The sequence below is a fragment of the Lissotriton helveticus genome, chromosome 12 (assembly GCF_964261635.1).
Source record: "Lissotriton helveticus chromosome 12, aLisHel1.1, whole genome shotgun sequence".
NCBI classification, from domain to species: domain Eukaryota; kingdom Metazoa; phylum Chordata; class Amphibia; order Caudata; family Salamandridae; genus Lissotriton; species Lissotriton helveticus.
Window position 1 is genome coordinate 92,085,089 of NC_136073.1, and position 17,548 is coordinate 92,102,636.

The following is a 17,548-nucleotide window of genomic DNA, read 5'->3' on the forward strand; positions in this document are numbered from 1 at the left end:
ACCTTATGGGCATCGAGCAAGACTACTATACGGGACTGCTTAAAGGATATTTGAGAAAGAAGGAGCAGTGTCAACTGATGCAGCTGGCGGATATAGGGGCCAGATGTAGGTAATCCAAATTTACCGATTCTAAAATACCGAATTTTACCGATTCGGTATTTTAGAATCGGTAAATGCTATGTAGAAAGAAATTCGGTAACTATTACCGAATCGGTACGATTCGGTATTTAGCGAATCGGTATTTACTGATTCGGTAATTCCCATTCCTTCCTATGGGCCTGGAGGCCCATAGGAATGAATGTGAATTATCGAATTGGTAAATACCAATTCAGTAAAATAGGGAAACATTCAAGGGTGGCAGGGTGTCACATTAACACCCTGTTGTACCCCTGAATAGTGCTTGTGTGTGCATGCGGCACACATACATGCCCTAAGGGCATGTATGTCTGCCACATGTCACTGTTGAAAATGCACAGATTTGCATTTTCAAAGGTATTCTGTATTTACCACCAACTAATAGTTGGTGGTAAATAATGAAACCTTAAAGCACATACGCACTCTTAAAAGTGCTTCCTACATGCCATTTACCGATTCGGTAAATACTGAATCGGTAAATAATGATTCAGTAAATACAGAATCGGTAAATACCTATTCGATATTTACCGAATCATCCCCTACATCTGAAATGGCTCAGTACCGGTCAGTAAGCCTGAAATGTACCGAATTTCGGGTTTACTGACCGGTAATGGCCCACCTACTTTGGGCCCCTGAGGCCCAAATTATTTGGCTTGATTGTTGGAATAGCTGTTCGTACCCAGGAGAAATTGACCGAAATTTGGCATTGGCACACTCCAGGCAGTAACATGTTTCTTTGGAAGAGGTGAAGCAATGCTGTAGAGTGTCGACCCAAAGGGTTTTTGATAAAAATGATAATTCCGCCAAAATGTTGTACTGGTTGGTGGCCTGTGATATCTCCATCAGGATTGAGCGGGCCGCTAGAGACTCCTCGGGAGACCTCAATATGGAGAGATCTGCGATTGCACAAGCCTTTGCGGAGTTCTACCAGGACCTCAACACAACTCTCCCAATATCCCCATGAGAGATTGAAACTCCCCTTCTTCACAATCTCCCTTTGTCCTCTATCCCTTTTTAGGTTTCGCCCTGCGAATCGATCGCAAAACGATCATCGCAGCGAAACCTATTGTGATCATTTCTGCTTTCAAGGAGTCAAGGGAGACAGGAGACAAGTGATGTGCACGCGCAACCTTCCGAACTGGGATCAGGTCTCGCGCGCTTCCTGTCTCCCATGGCTCCTTGGAAGCAGGCACACACACGCACACACACACACACACATACAGATCCCCCAACCGCCGCGCATACACACAGTCACACACACACACACACACAGAGATCCCCCCAACCCCCCCCACCCCGCCGCCACGCATACACACACGCACGCACACACACATAGAGAAACCCCCCCACCGCGCATACACACACGCACACACGCGCACACACACATAGAAAACCCCCCCCGCAGCCCGCACGCACACACACATACATACAGAACCCCCCCGGCCCTCCGGCGCTCACACACACATCCCGTACCTCGGCTCGGTGTGTCTTCCGGCGTGTCTTCTCATCACAGCTAGCGCAGGGACAGCCAACGTGCACGAGCACGGCGACGGCGTCTCCTGCGCTACAACCGTGGTTTCGGTTTTGCGGCCGAACCTTGTTTGGAAATGTGTTTTAAACTACAGCACTAGGCCCTATTTCTTTACTTTTTAAAGGTCATTGCCTTGGGGTAGGTACATCAGAAGGCCCCTAGTTTTTTTGTGTGATCTATTTTTGATTAAAATCGAGCATTATTATCTGATCCGATTACTAAGAAGAATGTGTTACTACTACCCATAGCTTGCATCTATTAAAGCCAGTTTTGTGCTTCATTTTTCTTGGGTACCATTCTCCGATGTCGGAAGGATCACGGGGTTACCAGGGGTCTCCTGCTGGAAACAAATAGACGGAGAAGGCAGTGAGTCTGTGGTGACGGATATTCAGGTGGACACCAGCAGTCTTCCCTTGGTGACGGAGGCAGACGGGGAGCAGGTGTTTAGGTTCTACTGGCTGGATGCCTATGAATACATGTATAGTCAGCCAGGCATTTGAAGCAGGACACTCCTAGTAGACGTGCGTGGATTCCCTTTGCATCGCTGTGCAACCGGTGCAGCACAGTGCGAGGCCTCGGACTAGGAGATCCGTGGAGCACTTGGGTCTACGCATGTTTTTTTTTCTTTCTGCGCAGTGGAAGAGTATTTACCTGTAGCACCCTTTTTTCTGGCTGATTGTTCTGGAAATGGCCTGAGATGTTTCACACCTCCCCTAGCGTGCTCCTGGTGGCCCCCGGTGGGCTCCTGGTGACCCCTCCCCTAGCGTGCTCCTGGTGGCCCCCGGCGGGCTGCTGGTGGCCCCTAGCGCAGACCATCTGCACGCAATGATGCTGCTCTTTCCAGCCGGTGTGACCACCCTCCTCAGCAACCAGTGACTTGTATCTATTTATACGCTCCAGGGAAACCAAAGGTGAGGCTCGGCCGGGCCTCGCGCAGGCTGGGGGTGTCCGGGGAAAGTCGAGCCCCCAGCAGCTGTTCCGGGGTGAAGTCTTCCGGGGACCCAGGGAGTCGCAGAATGTGACGGTAGCTGGAATGGTGTTGGTCTGGAAGTTGATGTAATTACGTTTTTTGCATGTGTCGGACTGGACATGGTAGAGTTTAAGATACAGTAAGATTCTGCTATAAATAGAGTAGAGTTCGCGTGACCCTGAGAGCACGTCACATGCGTTTCACCATCTGGGCGAAGGTGAAGTTATCAGGGTGACTGTCTTAAAAGTCGTCAGTATTGCGACCGTCGCAGACCCTGTCATAATGCACGGGCCTGTAAAGGCGCCTAGAGGCGGCTTCATTAGGGAGCACTGTCCAGGATGGCGAGAGTTGGGTCTGGTGGCTTGCACCTCAGGGATCAGGGTTAGACCTCATGGTCACTGGTTCGAATCCCGGTGGGTCCGCTCAAACTTTCATCCTTCCAAAGTCGACAACAGAACGCCATGCAGATAGGTAACAATAACCAGCAATGACTTCAGTGTGCGGATGAACAGCACAAATACACGTCAGGTGCACGGGGTGTGATCAGAGAGGTTGTGCGAGGTGATTGTGAGTGCGGGAGGTTGTTTATACTGGCTTCATTGGGGAGGTTTGCAGGATGGGCTGTGGTGAGCACATATTGTGCAAGGTGGGTGTGGTTAGCAACTAGTGTGCATGTGATGTGGGAAGATTTTGTAAATCCGGTTTCATTTGCAAAAACTACAGGCTGGGGTGATTAGGTAAGATTGTGCAGATCAGTCGTTAATTTGAGCCGGTTGTTGCCGGTGGAGGGCACCGGCACTTCTTTTCATGCACCGGATATTTAATGAGTGCAAGAGCACAGATCGGAAGAATGGAGGGAGAGAAAGAAGGCAAATCTGTCACAAAAGGAGAAAGCAGGAACCTGCACGAGTGAGAATAAGTGGCAGGGAGGCAGTGGATGAAAGACTAACAGCCTTGGTATTCCATGAACTGATATTTAATTGTACCGGATGCCCAGGCTGTTTCTGAGCAGACCTTCAGGCACTGGCACTTTTTCTTTCACAAATTAAGCACTGCCAGTGCTTAATTTGAGCTGGTGGTTTCCGGTGCTAATTTGCACTTCTTGCAGATGGAGAATTGCACGTCTCAGCCTTGCGGACCCTGAAGGAGTTTCCCCTGGTACTAGATTTGTTGAAGGGAAAGAACGGGCAGGATTTCAGCCAGTTTGGTTGTAACTTTTTTGTTACAAGAAGTGGGATCTTGCGCACTTTTTGTCACAAAGAGCTATACGCTTTCCTTTGAAGTCGGAGCCTCTAGATCAGAGGTCTTCAAACTTTTTTACCGTGAGCCCCCCCCCCCCCGAAATATTTAGAAGTCGGGGCCCCCCTCCAAAATTTTATGAAAAGACTGTAGAAAGCAAAAATAGCAGGGCTGAGCACAGGGGGTGGTGTGTATAAGATCATTTCATGGGCAATTTTTTAGTATCTCATAAGCCACACTAAATGTGAGACTTCTGAGAAAATATACAACAAAACCTGAAATAGAAGAAAAAACGACTCCCTTATTTGGGGTTTTGTGAACCCCTCCCATTCCTGGGACCCAATGGAACTGCACCTTCTGCACTAATCATAGCTGCAGCCCTGAGTAGCAGGGTATCTCCTCTGACTCTTTGCCCTAATGACCTCTGAATGATAACGAAAGTAGCTAGACAGAAAAGCCATGTTAAGAATGAATGCTGATGTCCAGGCCTTTGCAGAATCAACACGTGAACAGATGTCAGGCATTCACCGTGAAAGATGGCAATTCTATCCTTGACCCTTCATGTAAATGAAGACGGCCTGGAAACAAGATAAACAAAGAAAGCCGGCGCTTTCAGGCCATCATCATTAATTACAAGTACTTTGTGAAGCATTCGCGCCCCCCTGGGAATGCCTCCACGGACCCCCAGGGGGGCGCGCCCCACAGTTTGAAGACCTCTGCTCTAGATTCAGGCAGTCAGTGGAGAGCACGAAGAGAGGGGAGGTGAAGGAGCGGTCTCGCGCTGCCCTCTGGGTTGTCTGGAACTTCTTAATCACTTGGACAGATGCTCCACACGTGCACGGTGGGTGTAGTTCAGATGCAACAGTACTATTCTGATGATGGCTTTTACTTTCTGTTAAATTCTTCAGTTATATTGGATCGAGTGAAATAATGGACATAAATGAGCGAGAAATCTCAGATTACCAATTGTGGGACTGGATTGCATCACCTCTGTGTATACTTTATAGGAGTGCCCAACATTTTAAGGCCAGCAGCTGGATTAAATGCATGTTTAACACATGTGGTTATGTACCCGTAACCCCTAATCTCAGATTACCAATTGTGGGACTGGATTGCATCACCTCTGTGTAAACTTTATAGGAGTGCCCAACATTTTAAGGCCAGCAGCTGGAATAAATGCATGTTTAACACATGTGGTTGTGTACCCGTAACCCCTAATCTCAGATTACCAATTGTGGGACTGGATTGCATCACCTCTGTGTAAACTCTATAGGAGTGCCCAACAATAAACGTGATTCGTTTGCAGCATGGACATGATTAGGCTCGAAAAAATGTATTTATCTGCCACCTGGTGGGACCTTTAGTGGTATAACATGTGACCTTATTCAATTTGTGAGTCAGTGAGGTTTTTTGTAGGGGGTAAAAGAGTTATTTGGTTAATCTGAAAGGGTCATGGACTGCACAGGGGGGCCTGGCACCCTTAAGTCAGTTTATGTACATACCATGTGTGTGAAGTGCTTGTTAATTTTCACTATGGGAGAATCTCCTAACACAAGACACACACTCCGGGCCTCCTCCCATGGTGCTTTAATTAAACCGCCTATATTTTGTTGTTGCATACATCAGCGCAGCATCCGTTTACATCTTAAAATAAGAACAAAGGAAGCCCGGCTGCAAAGAAATAGGCAACAAGTCTGGTAACATCTCTGTGTGCGGTGATAGGAGTGACAGGATGTTTCTATTTAACATCGTAAACTTTGCTACTACCGGATAGTACAATTTCCACCTCCTCCCGCCCTACTTTAATTAAACAGCATATATTTTGGTGTGTATTATGCACGTAAACATTTTTTTGGGTGAAAACATTGTTGTATTAAGTTACAAAATATATAACAATGATTTAAGCAGCTAACAAATACACTGCCCTTTAAAAACGAGATCATTCCGCAAGAGCTCCTCCTTTAGCAGCGTTTTATGTTCGCCTTCACCTACTGACATTATAAATAACAAACCTTATATTTATTTGTTAGTTTTAAAAACAAATACATAAAAGACATTGCCATTTACAATACCAATAACTTTAAACTTTGCAAATGCGAAACCTATTGCATTGCAAATGCTTGTTTATTATTATTATTATTAATAATTTAAATTTGTAAGGCGTGGCAGCTACCCCAAAAGGGTTTCCCGACGCCGGAGCGGATCAGGAGAATGTAACACAGTTTGTTAGGTTACTGGTTGAAAAGCCAAGTCTTAAGGGATTTGCGAAATAGTGTGTATACCGTTTCATTTGGAATGGCTGTGGGTAGTGAGTTCCATAGTGAGCGACCGAGGTCCAGTGAGCTTGAGCAGCCTTTGACGGAAGAGGAAGTGGGATTAGCTATTTCTGATCTCCAGTCTGCAACACCTCTGGCCCAGATGGGTTCCCCATCAAATGCTTTAAAGGTTATAGTACCCATCTGATATCTCACTTGCTGGCCCTGTGTACTGAAGAGTGGAAACACTGACCCTTTCCCCCAGGTCTGGACAATACCACCATTGTGGTTATACCTAAGGTGAGCAAGCCCACAGACCAATGCTGCTCCTACCGGCCAATAGCCCTAATCAATGTGGATATCAAGGTCTTTGCTAAGGCCTTTGCAACCAAGTTGAGCCAGACACTATCGTACTTAATCCATCAAGACCAGTGCAGCTTCATGCCAAGCAGAAGCACCAGACATTGCAGTCGGAGAATGCAGTTAGTCTTTTCCTAGTCTAACCGCCTGTATCTCCATCTAGCCCTCCTTCTTGTCAATTTCCAGATGGCATTTGACATGGTTTCATGGTAGTTTCTGAAAGCAGTACTCCAACAGGGTGGCTTCAGACTCCCCTTCCTTAGACTAGTGGTCCTCCATTACAAAGCGCCCCCTGCTCAGGTCCAGGTCAACAGTGGCCTTTTCTCACCCTTTTCTGATCAATAGGGGCAAATGGCAAGGCTGCCCTCTGTCCCCCTATTGTTTGCCTCTGGCGACCTAGATAAGGTCTGATGTTCACATCGGGGGCTGGCGATGGGAACGGGCCATTGAAGACTGCATTGCCCTTTATGCGGACTACACCCTGATATTCTTCGTGACCCACAGCCCTCAGGCACTAGATGGCTGGAAATCCTACACCTTTATGAGGAGGCTTCTGATTTGCGAGATAACATATGCTAATCACTCTTGATGGTGATGCGTTGGGATGCAGCTGGCCATCACTTGTGCCCTGAGATACTAGTATGATGGAATTCCTTGAAATATCCAGTCATATATATCTCATTTCTCCTAGGTCTGGCCTGGTTCCTCAATGTTTTACCTCTTGCATCAGCCCTAGATAGATAACTGGAGTTTCCTGTGGCTGAATCCGACGGGGTGTATTGCGATTGGGCGGGAGGAGGACCTTGTGTGGCCTTTGCCTCTGAACCTATGTCACCATTTGATGGAGGCCTTGGTATGACTGGTATATATGGCTATTACCTCGCCGCACATCTGATCCCAATCAATGAGTGGTTTACTGTGTGAGAAGACCCTGCATACAGTCTGGAGATGCACCTCATGGGCTTCAAGGGTCTTCTTGACCTGCTTTATAGTAATCTGCCTCCAGTGACCCCCTACTGTACCTGGGTAACATTGCTTTGCTGAGGGCAGCTCTGTGCTTTATGCAGTGGAAACGCCACCTTACGGACATGACACCATTGTGGTGAGGTACCAGTCTTAAGCAGGAGTTGAGTCTTGAGGTCTCACCCGGTGAGACCAGATAGGAATCAAGTACCTGGGGGAAGTTCATGGAAGGGCATTGATGTCCTTTCAGGAACTGAGTGATCATTACAGTCTTTCTCATATGCAGTTCTTATGATATCTCCAATTACACCATGCTTTGCTGGACTACCTCCCGGTGTATGCCCAAATACCCAAATACAGTCCTCTTGAGGCCAAACTCATGATGGGGAAACTAGCAATTTAGGCAATTTATCACTTACTAATGATCCATATACCAGATCCCTTTCTTCTTCTCAGATAGAAATGGGAGGGCTGGGTAGGCGAGTTAGAAGATGATGACAGAAGGGAGGTGTGCTCGACCCTGAGGGAACTGGTGATTTCCTTGTGATTCTGTATTATCCAAATTAATTACTTCCACACTACCTATTTGACCCACCCTAAGGCTACTGCAGATGGGCATCTCGACACAGGTCACATGCGGCAGATGTTCCCTCCTTACCACTGACTTTTTCCATGTGGTCTGGTTTTACTGAGTCTTGACATCCTACTGGAACAGGGTGGGGCAGGAGATACCAGAGGTGCTGGGTCATCGCATTGATTTTGGTCTCTGGATGGCGCTACTAGGTTTCCTGGAGGAAGCTAGGGGGCTGCGATGATCTTCAAAGGAGTGGCCTCTCTAGTAGCTAAGAGGAATGTCAGCCGATATTGGAAACAACCAAAGCCCCTTACTCTGAAGTTCTAGAGAAAGGGAGTTGAATGATGTGCCGGGCAAGAAAAAACAATATATGGGGCACAGGGATGTCCCTAAAAACATGATTAGATATAGGGGGTGTTGGGCATTTCACATACTAGTGCTGTGACAATAAAGATCACTAATGGTGATGATGTTCATTCATTGGTTCTGTGCTGTGATTATATCATATGCTCATCTGTAGATGATGCCTTGTGAGATTTGAAATAATACAAATGTTGTTATAAAAAAATCACACAACTGAATAAATCAACTGCCCCTTAAAATTGTTCATTACTTTATCATCGATGTATTCATGAACAGAAAACGTGAACATTTCAATTCACATTTGTGTTCATTGTTTGCTGCTCTTTGAAGAAAACTACTTTTTCAAACCTTGTGTTTCATGATATGACAAAAACCTCTTGATATTGGATCACATTGCACAGTGACACACTATGTGCCATATGTATGATACATAATGGGTAACTGTGCAGTATGGCACTTTAAATTATCATATTGTGAAATGGGTCCGCGAGGATTGGCTATGGACACACAGCAGAAGGCAATTCCAAGCTCAGTGCTGCAGTGACAGAAGCGATCATTCCCTGTAGGGGCAAGTACAGTATGGACAGATAAACAGGACTGGTGCTCTAATCTCAAATATTTAGTTTGTTCCAGTTAAATTTCGTCCCCTTGAAATCCAGTATGCTTTTATAGCTGCCTTGTGTGCAATAACCAGTGAGTTAAGAGAGGGGTTGCTGCAGTCTGTACTCAGGACTATCTCTCTCTCTAAGTAGCTTTATAGCATGGTTAATGGTTAATGATAGCTTTCTAACTCATGATCCCCACTCCTAGTATGTCAGTTAATTTTAACAAAATGGTTCTAATTCATGGCATATTGTGCCAGTGAGCACTGACAGTGAGTTAGAAGATCTACAAAACCCACAGAAAAGACCAGGCGTGTTCTCAATGCTCACTTAGTCTGTGCAATGTGGGGGTGGTATAAGAATGTTTGTCAGAGCTGCTTTCAGTTGCCTGTCCATACCTGTTGGTAACTGACCAAACAAACACCATGTACAACAAATATGTAGTTTTGAGGCTAAACACTTTCAACGTTCAGGTGTTGAATGTCCTGCTGAGACCTTCTACCAGATCCTCGTCTCTGTCTTATATCTTGACACCTGGAAAGTACACTCAAGTTTGGTTGTTTATTTTCCTGAACGATAAGTATAAGAAAACAGCTCCCATAATAATTAGTTTTTCTTTGGTCAAGAGCACATGCTATACAAAAGGTATGTGATAGGATTGGTATTTAATGCAAATTTGACTTAAAAGTCCAGACTGCAAAAATGATTGGCTGAATGATTAGTGGAATCCAACCAAACATCGATAATATGGTATTATGTAGACTAAATTAGCCACAACACTTTGGCAAAATACAAGCCATCAAATATATATGATAACAATTCATTTATGTAAATCTGACCTCCATCCCACCCCTTCCTGCAATTTAGCCCTATTCAGCCATCACTCATACACAGCGTCATCAGATACAACTGCAACATATCAACCCAGTTCTAAAATGATGTTCAACATCCCTTCCCCACTTTTAAGTGCACCCTGCAAATGTGCAACCCATTCTGCTATAAAAATGGCCATGCTAGTTCAGCATTAAAACCAAGAGAAACCCTCATACATGCCACAATTTATTCCTGTAGCACTCACCTGAAATTTGACTGCAACAGCTTCAAGTAGTTCAGCTGATCCACCCTATCCGGCAGAACAGAATGCCTGACTGCTAACCAATTGCTCTATCACTGTACCACAGTCCTGACCTTCAATGCATTCTGGTATTTCATAGCATCAAATAACACTTATCAATATTTAGGTTTCACCTAAAGCATACATGCCCTGTCAGCAAAATCTATTGTTCTTTCAAAAGAAAATCATAAAAGGAGCTGAAAGCCCGCCCTTTACTTACCTATAGTTACCATTGGTATTTCAAACGTCACTGTTGTTTCTTTTCTTACAATTGGTCAGCATCTCCTTTTTACCATTGGGTTCCTCCTAGCAGTGATACTTAATTGTCCAATGGAGCATAGACCAAGTACAGCTTCCTGTAGCTAGTGTCCTTCCACTAGCCACAGGCTCCTGCTGGTACTCTTTTACATGGGCTTCTGTTCAAGATGGCCTAAAGGGGAAAAAAGCACCATGACGTGGTAAAAGCTGGCCATGATATAGCACATTTTACTTTAAATCATGTTGCACAGCAATTCGTGCTGCTGTGCAACATGTAAAAAGAATTGCCCTAACCAATAGATTTCGCATAGGAGAAATCTATTGACTTTGCCCATGCTTGTTTTTTGTGCTGAGCACCCCTTAACTAAAAGAAATTGTATAAACCCCTGAAATGATACATCATGCTAAAAGCATTTAATGCTGAAGACTCAATGTTGTTCACAAAGTGCCTTTGTCTAGAGCTAAAGAAATGCTTAACCCCTTCCATGTTGATGACGAGCTCAGCTCGTCATCAGCGTTACCTGCCGTACGTGGATGATGAGCTGAGCTCGTCATGTATCGCGGTAATTTAAAAAATGCCGCACACAGCGGGAAAAGCCGCCGCACGCATGCGGTTAAAGAACAGAGAAAGCATGTTTGAATGTAACGTGCATCAAAAAATGTATATAGCAGAGACACTAGCTGCACACACTACCTCATTGCACCAAGAATGGACAAAGCACAGTCAACAGTAGTGCATGCTTCTGTCACACACAAAGAATAGATACAGCAAGGCTAAAAGTAGTCCATGCTTCCATCATGCTTATCTCATAAACAAATAATGGATATAGCATGGTTATCGGTATGTGAGTAAGGAACTATTTATTGGCAGATTCATTAAAATGGTTGCAATTTTTAGCGGTACAAAATATTCATTAAACAGTCTCATTAAAGAAAACATTATAGATTAAAAATGAATTCATGGTTAAAATTCCTTAAAGTACAGAAGCAACAGTCTAAAAACAATGGTGAATGAAGTGCTTTGTGTCATGGTGCTCCAATGGGAATTGACGGCAAGGTGGAGTTCTGGACTTTTTGGTTCCGTCCAGAGGTGTCAGGGATAACACCCGAAGACCCCGGAGTTCCACCTGTCTTGGTGCACAAATAAACAGAAACACGGGCTTCTCGATGGTGGCGTCAAAGACCAAAGGTTTATTACTGCAGGGACACAGAAGTCACAGAAACCACACATGGGCAGTATCTAGGAGCCTGTTCGATTTGTACAAAGAGGGTTGCTCCTTATATACTAAATATTGGGCTTCAGGCAAATTCTTTACATGTTACCACGGTTCTAAACATTCGTGTCTTAAACAATAAATATTTGGCGTTACACAGGAATCGTCAACAGTATCTGATGTCAAAACATTACGAATGAGGGGTTCCCACTAGTCCATCATAATCCCATGTCAATTCTTCATTCAAGACCCGGACCGCCTCATCGTAAATTTCGTTACCTCCCCCTAATAAAGGCCCAGAAGGAAAGGAGCAGAGCCAGGTGTAGAAGATAGAAAGACAGGATAAGAAATGTTTGTGGGTCGTAAATGGGCACGGTTACCAGCTTCGGCCGCCTAATCATGATCAGGCCAACGAACACAAGAACCAGTATAGCAGGACTGGCCTCAGGCTGGGGAGGCAGCTCTTGCCGAGTCATGCTGCCACAGCGTTGCTGGCCTAAGGTGCACGTGTCACTGACAAGGTGAATCGCCGGTTAAGGCCTACGTGTCCTTAATTGAAAAGAGGTCATTGCGTGTCCATTGACTATGTGAGGGCAAGGAATACAAAATGGCTTCCGTGTTCTAAGATGGATGCCATGGGTAGAACAGAAATGTGTTGGTAACAGGAGTGCTCTTGCTCGTAGCATAGCGAAAACACCAGGATATACTAAATGGATCATTTGCGGTTCACTGATACCAAAATTATGTATTTACGACAATATTATAAACACGAGTAAAATCGTCACGGAACCTCAGACCCTCCTTTTGCCCTTACATAGGCAATTACTCAGTCTATATCAGAGTCAGAGTCTAATTCTATGCTCATTAGGTCAGTGACATGTTGTTGTATCATCATCCTGTCTCGTGCCTTTTCTCCTAATGCAGGTGGTTTTCTGAAACAGGTTGCAGCACAGAGGCTACACAGAGCGGGACCGCATTGGATAATAAGACAGCACGAGAACAGAAATACTAGGATGACACCAATGACCATCAGAACCTTCCATCCCCACGCTGATACCAGAGTCCAAAACCACTCCATGAAGGACCAGTTTCCCTTATCTACGTGTATAGAGTCGGAAATCTTATGTAGCTTAGAGATTGCTTCATAGACTGTTGGAGCATTATTTGGAATAAAAACACAGCAGCTCGATTGGATCATTCTGCATACCCCACCTCGATCTGCAAGTATTACGTCTAGAACCATACGGTTCTGCAACATCATGAGACGATCCGCCTGAAGCTCAGCTGTTAAGTTACTAAGGGCACCAGCAGTTTCTGTAATAGTAGATTCAACTACCCGTGTTAGTTGACGAAGGTTTCTACTATTGGCCATAGGCCCCAAAAACGGAAGGAAACCTTTGAAAAAGTCTCCAGCTTCTTGACCAGCGGTATCTTCCTTGCTGAAGACACCTCTTGCTACTCTGGTTTTGTGATAATCTGGAGAAGCAGTGTATGTCGGGGGTAACAATCGAGCAATATAACATGACCCTGAAAAGTCAGCAGGCAGCCATGTATATGCTCTGTCCTGACAAATGAAGTAGGTACCCCTAGCAGTCAGAAAGGCAGGGGAGGAGTTAGACGGAAATACGTAAGTCTCAACGCACTCACTCCTCCCTAGCTGAGCTCTCGGATTTCTCCCATTTCCTTGCAAACAGACCTGACCTCGGTGAGGCACGACCCAAACTGAAGTGGAGCTTTTACGCTTGCTTTCTCCCAAACTAAGGCGGTACTCTGTAGAGTTCCAAGTCAAATACACCAGTAGTTCATCTCTAGGATAAGATGGAGTATTATTGACGTCTTTAATCATGTCAATAATTCCCTGGACTAAAGCTTTGTTGGCTGAGTTGTATTGAGTGGACCGTGGTGGACGCGGAGGATAGGTTTCAAGGGCATATGAAAAAATGGTTTGAAAGGCCTGAAATGATCCATTATAGCTGAAAGGCAAGACTAGATAGGGGATGCCTTTATCCATAGTGTGGGGTATCAAGCCACACACCCAGCAGTCTGTAGTATTAACTATCAGTTGGTGTTGATGCAAGAGCTGTACAAATGTATTGTTCATAAATTCTGAGCGTCGAGCTTGTTCGTGTTCAGGAAATGAGTGAAAAGAATGCATAGAAGAAACCGTAGAAGTAGTAGGATCAAGGGGAGGTACTGTAGTTACTGGCATAAAAATCAAATGTATACCAAAGATGATTCCACCCACCAACGTTATCAAAACAATTAAAAATGTAACTGCACATTGCATTAGAAAGCATTTGCTGTGAAGTATTCTGTACAGTCTATTTCTGCAAACATAAATTACATTTTCTCGTTGTAGCTCAGGAAGCTCCATCTTCTACGACCGTTCGCGACCACTGATGATGTGTACGTAGATGAAAATGCCTCTATCAGCCCTGGGAGTTCCCAGAACTAACAGAAAGATCGACCTTGTGTCAGACCCCCGCAGATTCAACTAGGCACACAGCCACGACCCTACGGCTACCCAGACGGCAAGGCAATTTTAAAACAAAAAACAATACAAAGTATTAGCAAACTTCCTGGCTGGAGGCAATGTATAGCAAATTCAAATCTGAAAATAGGCAGTTTCCTGCTTTATTTGTCCATATTGCGAGAACGTAAGTTGTATCTCAGTTTTGCAGGAGCTGTCTGATCTGGAAACAATGTATTTTCAGCTGGCGTTGCAATGTTCACGTTCGCCGATGGCAAATGTTCTTTTGGTGCAGATGGCAAGTGTTCATTGGGTGTGGATGACAAATGTTCAGGGTTCAAAAGAGCAGTTTCAGGAGGAGAGTCAGAATTTGGTGAATCCGTGATTAGTTCTGCATCGCTGAAAGGTATGAACCTGGGGACTTGTTCCGTTTCAGAGCCACCGATTCCTTTCTTTACCCAGTTGTCGTAAGGAAGTGGCAGAGGCACACGTTTAGCATGTGTCGTATGGATCCAATGTTTCCTTCCGGCCACACGAATAGCAGTCCTCGTTGCTAGCAGGACTTGGAAAGGGCCAATAAATCTGGGCTGAAGATTTTTCGTTCTTGCAAAATTTCTGATGACCACCTGATCACCTGGTTTCAGCTGATGGCCTGGACTCTCCGGTGGCTTTGGCAATGCATCGAAAACCTGTTGGTGAATAAGACTCAATTTAGCAGTCAAGTCGAAAAGGTAATCAATTAACATTGGGTATTCCAGCTGCTTAAATTCTTTCGGTCTAGGTACCCCCCAAACATTTGCAGGACGGCCAAAAACTATTTCGTAAGGACTAAGCCCTACTCTAGAATGTACAGTTGCTCTTGTTGATAGCAAAGCCAAAGGCAATGCGTCTGGCCAGGACAAACCCGTGGATGCTTGTATCTTAGCGAGTTTCAGTTTAAGGGTGCCATTGTAACCCTCGACTAAACCCGCGGACTGGGGATGATTCGCACTATGAAATTTCTGTCTAATCCCTAGGCCGGCACACACACTCTGCATAACTTTCCCTACGAACTCACTTCCGTTGTCTGACCATACAATCCGTGGCATTCCGTATCTGGGGAAGTATTCTTTAAGAAGAATTTTGGCAGTGGATAAGGCAGTATTGTCCTTCAGTGGGTATGCTTCGATCCATCTGGAGAAAGCACAAACTACCACTAGGACGTATTTCAGATTATTGCAACGATCCATGTGAATGAAGTCTAGCTGGATCACCTCAAAGGGGCAGGAAGGAGGAGCGAAGTGACCTGCAGGTGTGGGGATTCCCTTGCCAGGATTATGCATCAAGCATACCATACAATTTCTCACCACTCTCTCTGCACACTTACTAATCCCGTCATTCTTCCAGACCGGAGCCAACATCTTACAAATCCCTTTTGAACTGATGTGTGCTGTTCCATGTGCCATCGTCACTACTGCAAGCACATACGCATCAGGCAACATCCAACGCTGTTGTTCCGACAAATCAATCCAACACCCACTCGAGTCCAATTTACCCGTGCTCTCTCTCCATGCAAGTTTTTCCTCCTCAGTCGCCTCTTTCTGAATTTCCTTCACGCTTTCCACTGTGTTCTCACACATTCCAGACTCAGAAATCCATCTTGCAGACGTTGCAACATACATTCTACTCATCATATTTCTAGCTGTCTGTTTTGCAATCTCATCAGCAAAAGCATTCCCACGACCAACATCATCCGTGATTGCTTTATGAGCACTGCATTTCACAATCGCAACTTCAGTCGGTAAGGTTAGAGATTCCAACAAGTCATTAACTAGCTGACCATGTTGAATCTTAGTCCCATGGGACGTAATGAAACCTCTCTCTTTCCACAAACGGCCAAAACTATGGGCCACGCCGAACGCGTACTGACTATCTGTGAACACATTCACTCTCTTTCCCTTAGCTAAAACGCACGCTCTTGTTAGCGCGATCAATTCTGCAGCCTGGGCAGAATTCTGACTCACTCTTGCAGTCTCCACAATCGTACTCAAAGTTGTTACTGCATAAGCAGCAGTCACATCACCATTCTCCAATTTGAAGCAAGACCCATCAACATACAACGTGCCATCTGGATCTGATAACGGAGTGTCCTTTAGATCGATTCGTCCTTTTGTTTCTTCCTCAGTTTTGAAACAACAGTCGTGTGGTTCGGAATCACTCGACTCTTGGCTAGTCGGCAACAATGTTGCTGGATTCAATACATTGCATCTTTTGATCTGAATATGACTAGCTAACAGTGTCAGTTCATAACCTGATAATCTAGCCCTGGTAAGGTGTTGCGTCTTGGTTCGGTTCATGAGTGTATCCACAGCATGAGGAACCATAACTACTAGCATGTTGTTCATTACTAAACCAGCAGATTGTCGAATGGAAGCTGCAGCTGCGGCTGTAGCTCTCAAGCAACTAGGCAATGCTCTGGCTACCGGATCTAACGTTGATGAAAAATACGCACAAGGGCGTTGTTTATCACCAAATTTCTGCGTCAAAACACTCAATGCACAACCTTCTCTCTCGTGGACATAGAGCGTGAATGGCTTACTGTAGTCGGGTGTACCCAATACAGGTGCTGAACACAGTGCATTTCGTAACTCAGAAAAACTCTGCTGACATTCAGCAGACCATGGTACCGGACTCGGAACACCTTTCCCAGTCAAGGCTACCAATGGTTTTGCTAGAAGAGAAAAATTTGGGATCCATTGCCTACAATATGAGGTAATACCTAAAAAGGCACGTACTTCTCTCTGCGTGCTAGGAACATTCATCTGTGTAATTGCTTTTATTCTTTCTGGGGTCAACTTCCTTCCCTCCTTTGACAAGAGATGACCTAGGTAGGTCACTTCTTGGCAGCAGTATTGCATTTTTGAAGGTGACACCTTGTGATTCAAATCTGACAAGTGATGCAATAAAGAAATCGTAGCTGTTTTGCAAGTTTCCTTGTCATCGGCAGCCACTAGAAGATCATCGACATACTGTACTAAAGCAGAACCACGAGGAAGTACGAAGGAATCTAACTGGCTTTTTAATGCTTGACTGTAAATGGATGGGCTTTCACAATAACCTTGTGGAGCGCGTTTAAATCTAAAACTTCGTCCTCCTAGAGAGAAACCGAAGATATCTCTGCTTTCCTCGGCTATCGGAATGCTGAAAAAGGCATTTTTCAAGTCGACAACTGAAAACCATGCTGCTGTAGCAGGAATCAACGTTAACAATGCAGTAATGTCTGGTACCACAGGAAACTGTGGGATCACAATTTTATTAACCTCTCTAAGATCAATTACGAACCTATATACTGGAGGCTTTGTAGGGTCAGTTCGTTTCAAAATAGGCAGTACAGGACTATTACAGACATTACCTCTAGTTTCTTCTATAACGTCTTTCTTGATCAGGTCTTGTACTATCAGTAGGAGCGCACGCTCACCTTCACTAGAGATTCTGTATTGTGGAATTCGTGGAAGTTTGAC